This window comes from Anoplopoma fimbria, chromosome 1 (genome assembly GCF_027596085.1).
Source record: "Anoplopoma fimbria isolate UVic2021 breed Golden Eagle Sablefish chromosome 1, Afim_UVic_2022, whole genome shotgun sequence".
Lineage (NCBI taxonomy): Eukaryota > Metazoa > Chordata > Actinopteri > Perciformes > Anoplopomatidae > Anoplopoma > Anoplopoma fimbria.
In genome coordinates this window covers 21,130,051-21,143,308 of record NC_072449.1, presented here as the reverse complement: position 1 = coordinate 21,143,308, position 13,258 = coordinate 21,130,051, and positions in this window count along the sequence as shown.

Below are 13,258 nucleotides of genomic sequence, written 5' to 3'. Positions count from 1 at the left end.
ACTTTATGGATATTAAGTGTATGTAGCAAAAATCACTGTTAAAAGTATATTAATAGGAACACGGTAGCGAGTTGTGCAACAGCTTTTAACTGGCATTATTGCCTACAGTCATTTACTTACGGTAAGTTTCTGATTTTTTTTTTTTTTTTTTTTTTTTTTTTTAATGCAACCATTTCTTTAGTAACAAAGACGCACCAAGTTAAGGGTCATGCTTATGGTCCACACAGTGCAAGATAGTCTTAATGATCACCTTAAGGTCCTTGGACTCCACTTTAGGAACCACTCGTGTCAGTTAAAACGAAACAATTTAAACATTTGATCAAAGCACATATTTGACTGTCAGGTTGGACAGTGCTGCATTCAGCATACGGTCAGTTTGAAGCTATGCAGCCATATCAGTGTGTTAGAAATTTGAGTTGAAAGTAACCAGCTAAGCATGCAGCACAACATAAAATCCACATCACATGGTTGGAAAGGCTACACAAACTTATACTAAATAAATATATATATATATATATATACTAAATTATAGGCCTCTACATAATTATGAAATTCAACCTACACACGCCTATACATGTACTCCTTTTACATGCAAATCACCATGTTCATGGGTTCCCTTACTGGTGTCACAGAGCAACACATGTCAATCACAGAAGCAGTTAACTGCATCACTTATGGAAGTTTAAATGATCAATGTTAACTGAATGTTGTTAATAGGAGTTGAACCAAGACAACTGCCGCCATGCTGAGAGATTAAGGCCGTCACCAGCACTGTGTAACGTATTTGATTCTACTTCGATAAAAACCTGCTGGCTCTTTGATCTTTTTTTACACTTAACCACAAGTGGCTCATGGGCCTATACACATTTTAGAGAAAGATGGCTCACTATCTAGCCCCATTAAAAAAACTTTGAACCGTTTACTCTGTTTTGCTGGTGTTAGGTTACATGTCTAATGTTGAACACAAAAGTTCATTGGTGGGTCAATTCTGTGAGAGTAATTAACTTTTTTTGCAAACAAATGAGGATGTTGGGTCTAAAAGTGAAAGTTAGCATTAAAGTGAGAAGAAAGCAAAGCCTACATCTTATCAGAGAATAAATGATCGTAGTCATGCGATATATGTTAAGCTTTGGTTGCATATGTGCATTTATCTTTTAAGATAGAACATTTGACCAGTTATGTTGTAAGTGAAGTGGAGTAATCATCTGCTGACACAGACGTTTCTGAATGTTTCCTTAAGGATTGGGAAACTGCTTTTTTATCATATTCCAAACCATTCCATGTGGCCCTTAGACTTCATCTCTGCATGTGCTCTCTTTGCAGCACCATTGTCATTTACAGACTCTAAACTTAAATGACAATCGTTTAAGCAAGCCTATTTGTGTCACCTTATCATACCTTCCATGTTTCAATGCTTCTGATAAAGAAAAAAAAAACAGCATGATTTCCCTCCAAAGAATTTCTGTCAGTGTATATCTTTTGAATATCATTTAAGATGGACTGACGGTAATTTTCACAACAGCTGCTTGTCAATGCATCTAAAAATTGTTCACATTTGCCAGTAGTGCAACCCCTGTGATGATATTTTCCATCATTTTGTAGCTGTGCACTTCAAATAAAACCCCTAGCCCCTTCTCTGTTGGCTATTTGAGCTCTGTTTGCTGTCAGTAAACCCAGCATGCTATGGATTCCTGTAGAGTATTGGATTTTAATTGCACTGTGCCCGGGGTGACACAGGTATTAAACAACACAAAGGTCTTTTGCTGCAAAAATATGTGTGCAAACACAGATTCACAAGTGGCAACATGCCCATTGCGTCACTAACATTTGGAAAGATGTGGCCAGGACACTCTTGTAAAGGAGATTTTTAATCTCAATGAGGCTTTCCTGGTTAAATACATTTAAAAAAAAATAAAAATTAATTGTACCTTTCTTGAGAACATAAACAACTATGTGTTTACTTTATATATGATGCATCATCAGAGTTATGATTGATAGCCTTATGGTTTTGCTTTAAATTAACATCAACCGCTACCACCTTCAAGACATGATGTGTACCAAAGAACTGATATTGCAAAGAAGTGAACAAACCGTGACTAACAAGCAGTTCTGCATTTTGTTCTATATTCCTCGAAATGACACAGACCAGGCAGGAAGTCACAATTCCAAGAAGTTATTATTCATCAGGTATTTTGGTTGGATCAAGGTCACTCAGATGGCTTGTTCTATCAGCAACCCCCTTCACTTACTGTCAGGGGAGTAACTGTCCTATCAGCAACAGACAGTCTGTCCAGTTCTGCTCAAAGTCTGCTGTCAGTTCACATAAACACACACATACACACACACACACACAATCTAGCTCCAGAACCACACAAACATACCCACGCTGGCAAACACTCACACATACTACTCACACATTAATAAGCTCACTGCTGTCACTCAGAGAGAGGCTCTCAGACAGAGGGTTTGAGCCGGTCATGAGGCAGCAAGAAGAGGAACAGAGAAGATGGAGGGAGAGATAAGAAGAGGAAAATATTTAAAAGTGCCAACTTACCCAATATTTCCAGAGAGGGACAGACAGTTGGGGAGTTTTTTTTTATTATATGCTTTTTTTTATCTATGAGGAATTAGATGGAGGAAAATAATGAGTGTGTGAAAAAAGAATTCCACCATAATATAAAGGTCTTTTGTTGTTCTTCAGAACCCAATGCTACTGGTATAACTGCTCTTTACATCTACTTCAGTGATTAATTTGACTCAGTATGAGATACATTGTGGAATAAAACATTAGCTAAGTGTATACATGACAAGCAGTTGCAAAATTGCAGCAAGGCTGGATGATCAATGTTCTCCTTCCAGAAACATACACACAAACTTGTTGTTGTCACTTGGGAGTACACTGTAATTATTATACTGGATATTTCCAATATCCAGTATATTTCTAATCAGAACCATCACCCTGACCAAAAACAAGATTTAACCATTCTCTTTTGTTACACATATAGGAATAGCCTTTTGTCCCCACATGGGACGTGAGTCCCTATATTGTGACTGTACAGCTATTGGGACCCACAACATGATTCAGACATTGCACACCCCTGTGTAATCACCTGCCTCATTGCTTTTATGATTAATCCGTTTTTATGCATAACACCACAATTGAAAAGACATTTCCCTTAATCGGTATATCTTCCTCACTTGCACGCACTTGCTTTACCGCAGGGAGTTGGCATCTGTAGGAATCAGATTATGTGGAAAGGAATGACAAGTGACTTATGTAGGTAGCACATTTCAAGAACCTCCAATGGATCAGATAAACTTCCTTACATGATGATTTTTTTAAGTTTTCATGTCATGCATGTCCAACCAGAAAATAAATATTTACAATTTGAACCCAGAATATCAATATTTTGTTCGATCATAAGTGTATTTAAAACTTCACTAATGGTTGTTTTTAACAATGGATCAAATGACAATGTGGAGAGGATCACTTGTAGTGGTGACGCACAGAGACTTATCACCAAATCAACTTTATAGAGGGTTTTAGCAGGGTTTTTCCATTTACTGTTTTAGATCTTCAACCATTAGTATTTTAGTTCACTTTCTCAGTACTCTCATCAACCTATTTTCCAGACTAAGCAGGCAGCTGTTAAGATAAAATGTTCTGATAATTCCACAATCTGGGCTATCTGCCCAGCTGCACAAACAGATAGACAAGGTGCGGGACCAGCAGGTAAATATAGTAAACCACGTATTAGCTAAAAAGCCAAATATTTTCACAGAAATTGGTGAAGACCAAAACAGAACAAAATGTTGGGCTTCAGGTAGCCAGAAACCTTTCTCTGATGTTAATGCTAATGTTACTCTGTGCCTGCTGGATGTTTAAATTGGTAACTGTTTGCCAAATTAGCCAAAACATTGTAGGGTGATAATAACTCAGCATTGTTCTGCTTCCCATGTGGCCCAAAACTCAACTAATGCAACTTTAAAATTGCCCCTCTGTAGTTGGATGATATCTGGATGTTAAGAAATCCTTTCAATTAAAGCAATGAGCACAATTTGTTATCAAAAATCACAATATTTTAATTATCACTTCATTGCGTGCACAGGGTGTTCTGTTCATGGTGGTTTTTAATTTGTTCTGTCATCATGCTGCATGTTTCAGCTGGAATCTGCACATCATAGCGTGGGCACATGACAATGCAGATGCACCAGTGGGATTCCTCCTAATCCTGACCCTGGGGATGGGTTTTACTCAAAGCAGCCACTCGTCAAAATGTAAGGCATGTTCAGACGGATTCTTATGACATTTTTATGTCCACAGTGAACTGCCATGATTCCTTGAGTTAATGCTGTGGTTTTTGGGTTTGAGCTGGTGGCAACCTCTGGTTCTGAAAAAAGGAGTGCCAGAATATTGTATTCTTTCTAATGGCCAGCAGGGGAATCCTGAGAAAGTCCATGAGAAAATGACCTAATTCTCACTTGATTTATTTCTAAATATTTTTAATATATATATATATATATTACAGCAAGATGTTAATTTAGTAAATTATAGTCCCCTTCAGAGTAAGATAGAAGATAAAGGATAGTATGTTTTAGGGTGGGGCTACCTCATTGACAAGTCGCTGCCATGGCATAGTCCGGTCTGGGAGTTGTCTGTGTGTTCCTCTTGCATCTTTAACCATTTCAGAGTGTGTTTTCAATTCCTGGAAGTCTATTAAAACCTTTTTTTCTTGCCTGAAAATATCTTATTCAGCATAATGTTGTACTTAGCTCCACACTCTCGTGTCTCTTGCAAAAAAAAAAAACAGAAACACTTCCAAAAATCATGATGGCAATGTCCAAAAAATGCAAAGCTCAAGGCTTCAAAAGGGAACTTCAGCAACGAATGGGTGAGGTCGCGGTGACTTCATCCACTTCTAATATACAGTCTATGGTAACTACCTATGTGACAAACGTTCTTGTAAACAACAACATTTGCTGTGGACACTTTTGTGTGGTGTTCTGTTTTCTGTGAATGGACATTGTACTGTTTCAAGCAGTGTTTGTCTTTACACTTGGACACGATCTGTAGTCCAACACTGACATTCCTACACCACTATTTGGGTTTACACCGTTTCCTCCCCCTCTCTTCCTTCCACTCTGTCCTTAATTCCCTGACAGGAAATGTCTTACTCAACTTGACTTTGAACAGTCAGCAAAGACACAGACAACTTGTCCATCTCTCCGTTTCTCTTTCACACTCAATGCACCAGAGGATTACTGCTATTTGTATTTTCTGTCTTCCTCAAAGTATCATCAGTAAGGGCACACACTATATGTCGAGTAGTGAAGATCATGTAGCAAATAAGGTCAAGGCAGAATGAAGGTAAAACCCACAGCGGGCTGCACAGACAGACTTGTTAACACTAACTACTGAGTGCTCTCTACCTCTCCAATGCATTTTAAAGGGTTCTGGTTGATCTTGGGGCTGCTTTGGTGCTTTATGTAAAGCCACTGCCCTCTAATGTTCTGTAATGAAGGCACAGCAACATCCACTCTCAGCTGTAAACCCCTGTGGTGAAACACGCTTGTTATTTTTAGTGATGTTCAAAAGAAAGACTTTTTACGCCAGCCAATTTTTTCAAACTGCTCATCTCTGACTGAGATGCCCACTGGATTGGAAAGACCAAGACTGAAAACATAGTTCCCCAAGATAGAATGTGCTGCCAGTTGACTTGCTGGGGAGTTGCAACACTTCCAGAGTGTTTTGAAGGGCGCTCTAGTTTGATAGCAGCCTGCTTGAAAGGTTTTTAAAAGTTTCCCAGCCATACTTGTCAACAGTGTGTGGATGATAGCAGAGCTAGTGCACAGATGTCATCTCAATCCCATACCTGTTTGTTTTAGATAAATCAGACATTTAGCTCTTGAATTAAGATGACTGAAGCAAAAATGTTTATTTAAGGAACAATCAGATTTCATAATTTACCTCTCAACACAGCTGATGCCTGAAAACCCATTTTGATGTTTGAGTTCAAAAGAGTCAGTTTATTCTAAAGGTAATGCTATATTGCAGTTTACTGAATTCATGTGACAGTGAGCCATGTCTGCTACCACTCTCTGTCTGCCTCTTTATGGTTATTGCATCAGAGGTATGAATGAGAGTGCAGTAGTGATGGGGCCAGGAGGGAAAAAGAGGTACTAATGGGACCTTAATGAAAATCTCCAGTCTGCTCATTAATGTAGAAATATACACACACATGCGCATGGTCAGGGAGGGGAAAGAAGACTCAATGCTTGTAACCACACACACACACACACACACACACACACACACACACACACACACACACACACACACACACTCACAGATAAACAGATGGGTTTGTCACATTACCTCCTTATAATGCTCTCCTTTTATGTCCTTTATCTCCTTTCAGTTAATGCTGTCTTTCACTCCAGTAACAGGGAAAACAAATGATAGCTCTTCATCATCGCTAGTTTCTGTGCCTAAATCCTCAGACAAGCTACATAAGTTTGCATTAATGTTCTCTCTGTAACCATCCAGGTAAAAGTACTCAGGGCTGGTTATTTTCCTGCCAGATCTTTTCTTGTCCTGCAAGCAAGTAATTGATTCCATTCACCCAGCCGTGCTGGATGAATTCGTTTTGCTGATTAGTGTGGCAGAGGTTGTTGGGATGGAGGTTTTGGAGATCATGGAGTGAGATGGTCAAAAAACAGACTGTTAATTTGTCACATTTCTTCACAGTCAGATGTCTTGATGATTTCTGTCCCTGCAGGTCTGTAGCTGTGACACACCTTGAAACCACAACGGATCCGTTGCATTCAGTCCTCACATAACTCTAGCAGGGTTACAAACCTGCAGGAAAGTATGAGTATGAAAACATATGGGTCTAGAAGACAAATAGATTGTTGTCTGGCTCTGGTTTTCATTCAGCTTGTACTGGCTTTAGGCTATCACCTGCTTCATGTGTTTGACTCTGGTCCATCACACAAGCCAGATTTTCCACAGTGCAATAGGTCCATCTGGTGGACAAATCATGACTATTTGTGACCTGGTAATACTTAAAGAATGGATTCTTTAAGTCTTTCTTTGAACAATGAAACCATTTTCAAACTACTCTTGCTCATCAATTAGCTATATTCCAGATGGCCATGTCGCTGTGAATATATTTATATATAAGATGAAGATGAAAAATGAAAAGAGCATTCGGTGTGGCCCATCTTGACTTTTATCATTTGCTTGCTTTCCTCTCTTCTATGTCTCTTCTCATGCACTGACTCGCTTAAGCTGAACAGCCAATCAGAGTGATTTCCCTCACCGATGGGCTCCGCCGCCAATTCAACATGTTCAATCAGCCAAAAGGTGCCAACGAGGTCGGCTCGTACGATTCTCAGGAGACAGCAGTTTAGATGTTTGGGTCTTTTTACTGTAATGGTATTTGTAATGACTGATGAAGGACCCCAGCGGCCCTATGAACTTTCTTGTTTCACTGTAGACTACTACCACCCATTTTAATGCAGTTAATTTAAAAACTATTTTAAAATGCTGGTTAGCAATGCAGCTCCCTAGACAGGTCTTTATGCAATTTATCACAGGCCTCGAGAACAGCTTCAGCGCTCCTTAAAATAGACACCTTTCATTTAATCCCTTTTGCTTTGTGAAAAAAATGAAATGGGTAGCCAGGGGTCCATGGCTTGCAGATTACTTTGTTTTTAACCAGCTTCATTTCTAACAGCCGCATGAGTCATTCCAACTCCACCACAAGGCAAAAGTTGTTTCAAATAGAAATTACCCTGACTCTGCACTAAATTAAATCTCTTTGAATAACTTTGAAAGATTTCAATCAATGTTTTTCACCTCGGTTAAATTTGAATACATTTGTTCATGTGTAGGTAGGCAGAGAATATTTGTTTCCATGGGTACTGCTACTGTCGGATATTTCCACACTCATCTCACGTAAAAATCATTTTTACCAGGAGAGATGTGTGCTGCAGTTTGGTTCACTGATGAGGATGTCACCTTCTCCTAACCCTCTCATAGCACATCGTTAGTCACTTGTGCAACTTTTTTTGAAAAGGGAAATTAATGAATATTCAAACTAAATCAATTAGTGGTGATACAAACTGAACCTTAGTAAATGTGAGAGCGACAGAGAGTAGAGGGCAAACAGTGTTTGCATAAACTCCAGTCAGTGTTTCCATGGAATCAGATGCTGTTTATTGTATGTGGTCTAACATTACTTTCTAACAGTGTCTTGGGTTGGAATGCTATACACACATAGACATAAACACATATAGACAAACATAAACAAGCACATTATTACACTTCACATCATTTTTTAATTTGTTCTAGTTTTGTTTTCATTCTTATGTAATAAATAAATGAACAAGTAATAGAAATATGCTCAGGTAGGTAAGTATGACCTTCAAAAACACTGATTTATGTATTATAAATGACAGCTCTTAATGTGCATACAGATGTGCACCTGCACACACACACACTGTCAGTATTAATCAGGTACTAAGTGTACAGGTGCATGCATATTTTTGGACACACACACAAACCTGTGCATGTAAGTGTTGACCCCCAAATGCATGGTCTAAGAGTTGCCAACTGAATTTGAATTCATGCCCGGAATTTGAATTATGCATTCAGAATTTGTATGTACATCTGTGACAGTCAATGTTTTGATTCATGTCTGAATTTTTGAAATTTGCATATTTTGGATATTTATCAACAGTTATGCTGTAACATTTTGAAATATGGATTTAATGGTGCTCTGTTAGATCATGTGACAGATCATGTGACACTTCGATTGCACAGTGGACTTAATTTAACTAATCATGTGACTTCTGAATGTAATTGGTAGCACCAGATTGTATAGGGGCTTCCTAGCAAAGGGGGTGAATACCCACTTTTTAGTTTTGGATAGTTGTTTTCTTTCTCTTCACCAATTTACACTATTTTTTTAAGGGCCATAACATAAAATCCCCCCCCCCCCCCCCCCAAAAAAAAAAAAAAAATCTATTTTATTCTAGGTTATAATGCAAAAAAGTTCATGTAACTTTTTTATTAATTTTTTGACATAATTAAAAGTGTTCAGCAAGAATATCGTCAATATCAGCTCAACAACATAGCAACTTGAAGCTGCATGAATCAACCCTTGGCCACTAGGAGGCAGAAGACATCATAACAAGCTGTCAGACACAGCCACCATATCCATGATTTAAAGCTGTTATAGAAGTTGTTGTGGCTGTGCATTTGCAAACAGCTGCTCAAATCTAGCAGACCGAGAAGAACATTAGCAATCGTTTTGACATTTATGTTCACCAAATGAATTAAAGTCCAATATTCACCCTCCTTTAGCTCTGTTATGGTCTCTCTCAACTCACAGAATACATGACTTGCCCTAGCTGGATTAGATTCTCAATTTCCACTTTAAGAGTTAAGTGATGATTTTCTGTGATTTCAGCAATACAAGACATCCCTTTCACAAGGCACATTCATTTGATTCAGTGCTACTTTTAAAAACCAATCCCCCTTTTTCCCTACAACACCAAGTATATATTAGTTCTCAAAATAAATCTAATTCTAATAACAGCACTTAAATAACATTAACATGCACTGTCTATTTTACATGCTGCAACTCAAAGAGAGTTAAGGGTTGAGTCATTACGAATTCATGGCACTAACTATTCACCCTCCTGTCCTCATTCAGTTTTATTTCTCTCTTTTATGTAAATACAATGTTCCATTCTGTTTCTGTATCTCTGTGTCAAGTGCTACTTCATTATTATTTGATGTGACTTGGGATAATGACGCACTTAGATGCTGTGTGTATATTGCTGTGTGTGTGTGCTTGTGTGTGTGTGTGTGTGTGTGTGTGTGTGTGTGTGTGTGTGTGTGTGTGTGTGTGTGTGTGTGTGTGTGTGCATGCAGGTGGGGGTTGATTTGTGTTTGGTGGCAGAGAGAGAGAGCTGGAGAAACTTTATGATTTAAAGTTACAAACTGTGCCGTGCTGAATTTAGGATGCACCACCAGAGGCCAGTAAGCAATAGAGAAATGGCAGTGTGAACACTCCCATGGTTTCTTTTTCATTTACAAGCCAATATCACGGATAAATGATTTATTAGATGTTGTATGATGGCTGTTATTCTCAAAATCAAAGTCATACTTTGTTAGTCTAAAATGTAATTTCTGTTGACTTCATGACTCAATTAATTGTTTATTGGAGTAGATGCTACGATGAAAATGTCAGGTTTTAGCAAACACCTTTTTCTGTATTAACAAAAGAACAATATTGGTCATAACAGGCCTCATTTCACAGATTAAATTCACCATAACTCTCTACAAAGGACACCACAATATGTAAGGAATTAAAGGTCATGTTATTGTTTATCAAACAGGTTTGCAAAGGTAAGACTTTGTTTATCTTTAGAGCATCATGTATCAGCGGAAAGAAACATCTAGATGTGTTTTAATCTGAGAAATATATGTTGGACTGAATCTGTTTGTGATGCTGCTGTTGACATGTGATCAATGTCTAGAATTGTATGATTTAGATAGGACAAGTCTGCTGACTGTCAGAGGACTCTAAATTTTCATTTATGCACAAGGCAGCTTTGGCCAACCGTGGCAGCTAGGGGAAACTGGCCATAACTATAAGAACATGAGGGGACATTGTGTGTAATAATTTCACTATATTGTTTCATACATTTAGCGCCTAATCTGCTTCCCTGTTAATATATGGAAAATATATATCGGGAAACATGCTTGCATCTAATCCAGAGATAGGTGAGCTAATTATGCATCCATAATGCATGTAAAATGTATTATCATAAAGTCAATATTTTTCAGAGATTGTGTATCTCTTCCTTTCCAGCTTGTCATTTAACTACCTTGATATAACAAGTCTTTCCCCCATTAATAAATGATGGGATGTGTTTTGACAGAATGTTTTACATTTATGTTTTTTTTCCAGCAGATTATGTTTCATTACACTTAGTCTATTCCACACTGAAGCACTTGTATATGAAAACCTTTACACTCTCACCTTTTGCCTTTTCATGCACACGTTGCATGCAGTATGCATAAACACACCCACACAAAGTAGGTCACCTTGATGTGTGACGCTGAGCTCAGCTGGTGTATCTGTGTGTGTGTGTGTGTGTGTGTGTGTGTGTGTGTGTGTGTGTGTGTGTGTGTGTGTGTGTGTGTGTGTGTGTGTGTGTGTGTGTTTTAAGCCTTGTGGATTGTGTTTTGTCCTCTTATGTTCCTCTCTGGGGCCATGGGGACACAGAGAGGAACATAAATCTGGTCATTAGAGTGGCTGTAAGTCCCTTAGCCCCACCTCTAATTCAATCATAAGACCTGAAGTCAGATACACTTACAGTCATGTTTGCATCCATATCAATATAATTTGCACAAGGCTGAGAGAGCTGAACACACCGAAAAGGGCCGAACATCCACAGATAGTGATATAATACACTGAGAGAGAACATGAAGGAGGGGTGAAGATAAAGAAGCATGGACTGTCATCATGCAGATTCATGTCTGCATTTACATAAAGGGCATGAGTCCAAAAATACATCCCCAGTGATAAATAAAGCACTACAAATCTCAATCTATGGACCACTGCGAGGTCACCCATGAACCATCCAAACAAACTAAGGTGTCCTTGAGCCTGAAAATCCTTGAGCCTGAAAATCCTTGAGCACTACCGGGAATGATGAGAGAAGTCCAACACACCAGGGTAGAGGATCCACATAATGACAAACACAACTTCTACTGCCACACAAACAAATCTGCCTCTCACCAGCCACAGGGACTTTCTCTCTTATGGTTTCAATCTACCTGTGTTGTCCCTCTAACATGTTTTGATGTCATATCTAATAAAAACTATCCAGCTGTTTTAATTACAACTAAACCATTCATTAAACTGTATTTTTAAAACACATGCCTCTGGTGACAAACTAGGTTAATATGTTTTCCTATGGCACTGTTCATTTGGATGAGTCAAGCAAGGATAACTTTAAAGTACTTCATTGCCTTGGGTATTCCTCTTGCCTCCGAGTGCTGTTCCACTTGACAACAGTATAACACACTGGATTAAATGCAAACAGACACACTTGCACTCAAACTAAACTGGGCTTTCTTTGTTTACAGTCTGGTTTAGAGAGCCATTTCGTTTCCTGACTGGATACATTAAGCCGAAAATGGAGTAATGAAAGGCAATCTGCTGAAACTGTCTAGATGTTTAGGTCGCTTTTCAAATGGGTTTAACCACTATGGCATGGGCCCCCTTTACTTTAAAAAGCAGATTTGCATTGGAAGGGTTGGGGGGGGGTTAGTATTTGTCATGACCTGAGGGGAAGGTCGAGCCAAGCCACAAATGAAAAAGCGCAGCCGGATGCGTGTGACCGATTTCAAAACAGAAAATGTAGTAGTAGTAGTAGTCAGGGGCGCCGAAAAGGGGGGGTAAAGGAGACGGATTCTAGGGGCCCATGATGGAGGGGGGCCCAGAGAGGCCCCTAATGATGATGAAATTATAATACAGAAAAAATTCAGAGTTAGTGAGTTAGTATTCAGAGTGCTCAGTTCTTCCCCTACTGTACATGTCAACTGTCATGCTGTTCTTCTTTCACAAATATGGTAATGATAGTCAAAAATACCATTAAAATGCATAATTGTATGTAAAATAGCATCAAAAAATTTTGCCGCTGTGTTGGGGGCCCTGTAAAGATTCTTTTCATGGGGCCCAAAATCCCTAGCGGCGCCCCTGGTAGTAGTAGTAGTAGTAGTAGTAGTAGTAGGCAGCGTTTGGCCCAGCCCCATATGACTACCGTGAGAGGAAACGACGATGACGACAGCGCGTAAATCGGCAGCTGGAAAGGAGAGGTGCCCTGGTTACGCTGTTTGAACGGTGAACACAAGTCCCTGCCACAACGGGTTCCCGGAGGCTCCAGCATCCAAGGCACCGGGTGGTGGTGGGGGTGGAGGGGGGGGGAAAAAAGCTTCGAACAGTTGGATCGGAGAGGGATGTTGCCCAATGTCTCTCTCACCATCTCCACGGTGTGCTGTTTTAAAAAAAAAATATATATATATATATATATATATATATATATATATATATGCGGTGCAGGTTGGGCACATCCTCACATCTTCGCAGCGCCGCTACACCGGATAATGAGTCCGATTTGACCAACTAAAAGTGCCAAAGGAGACGGAGAAGTTAATTCATTCATTGAAAAAAAA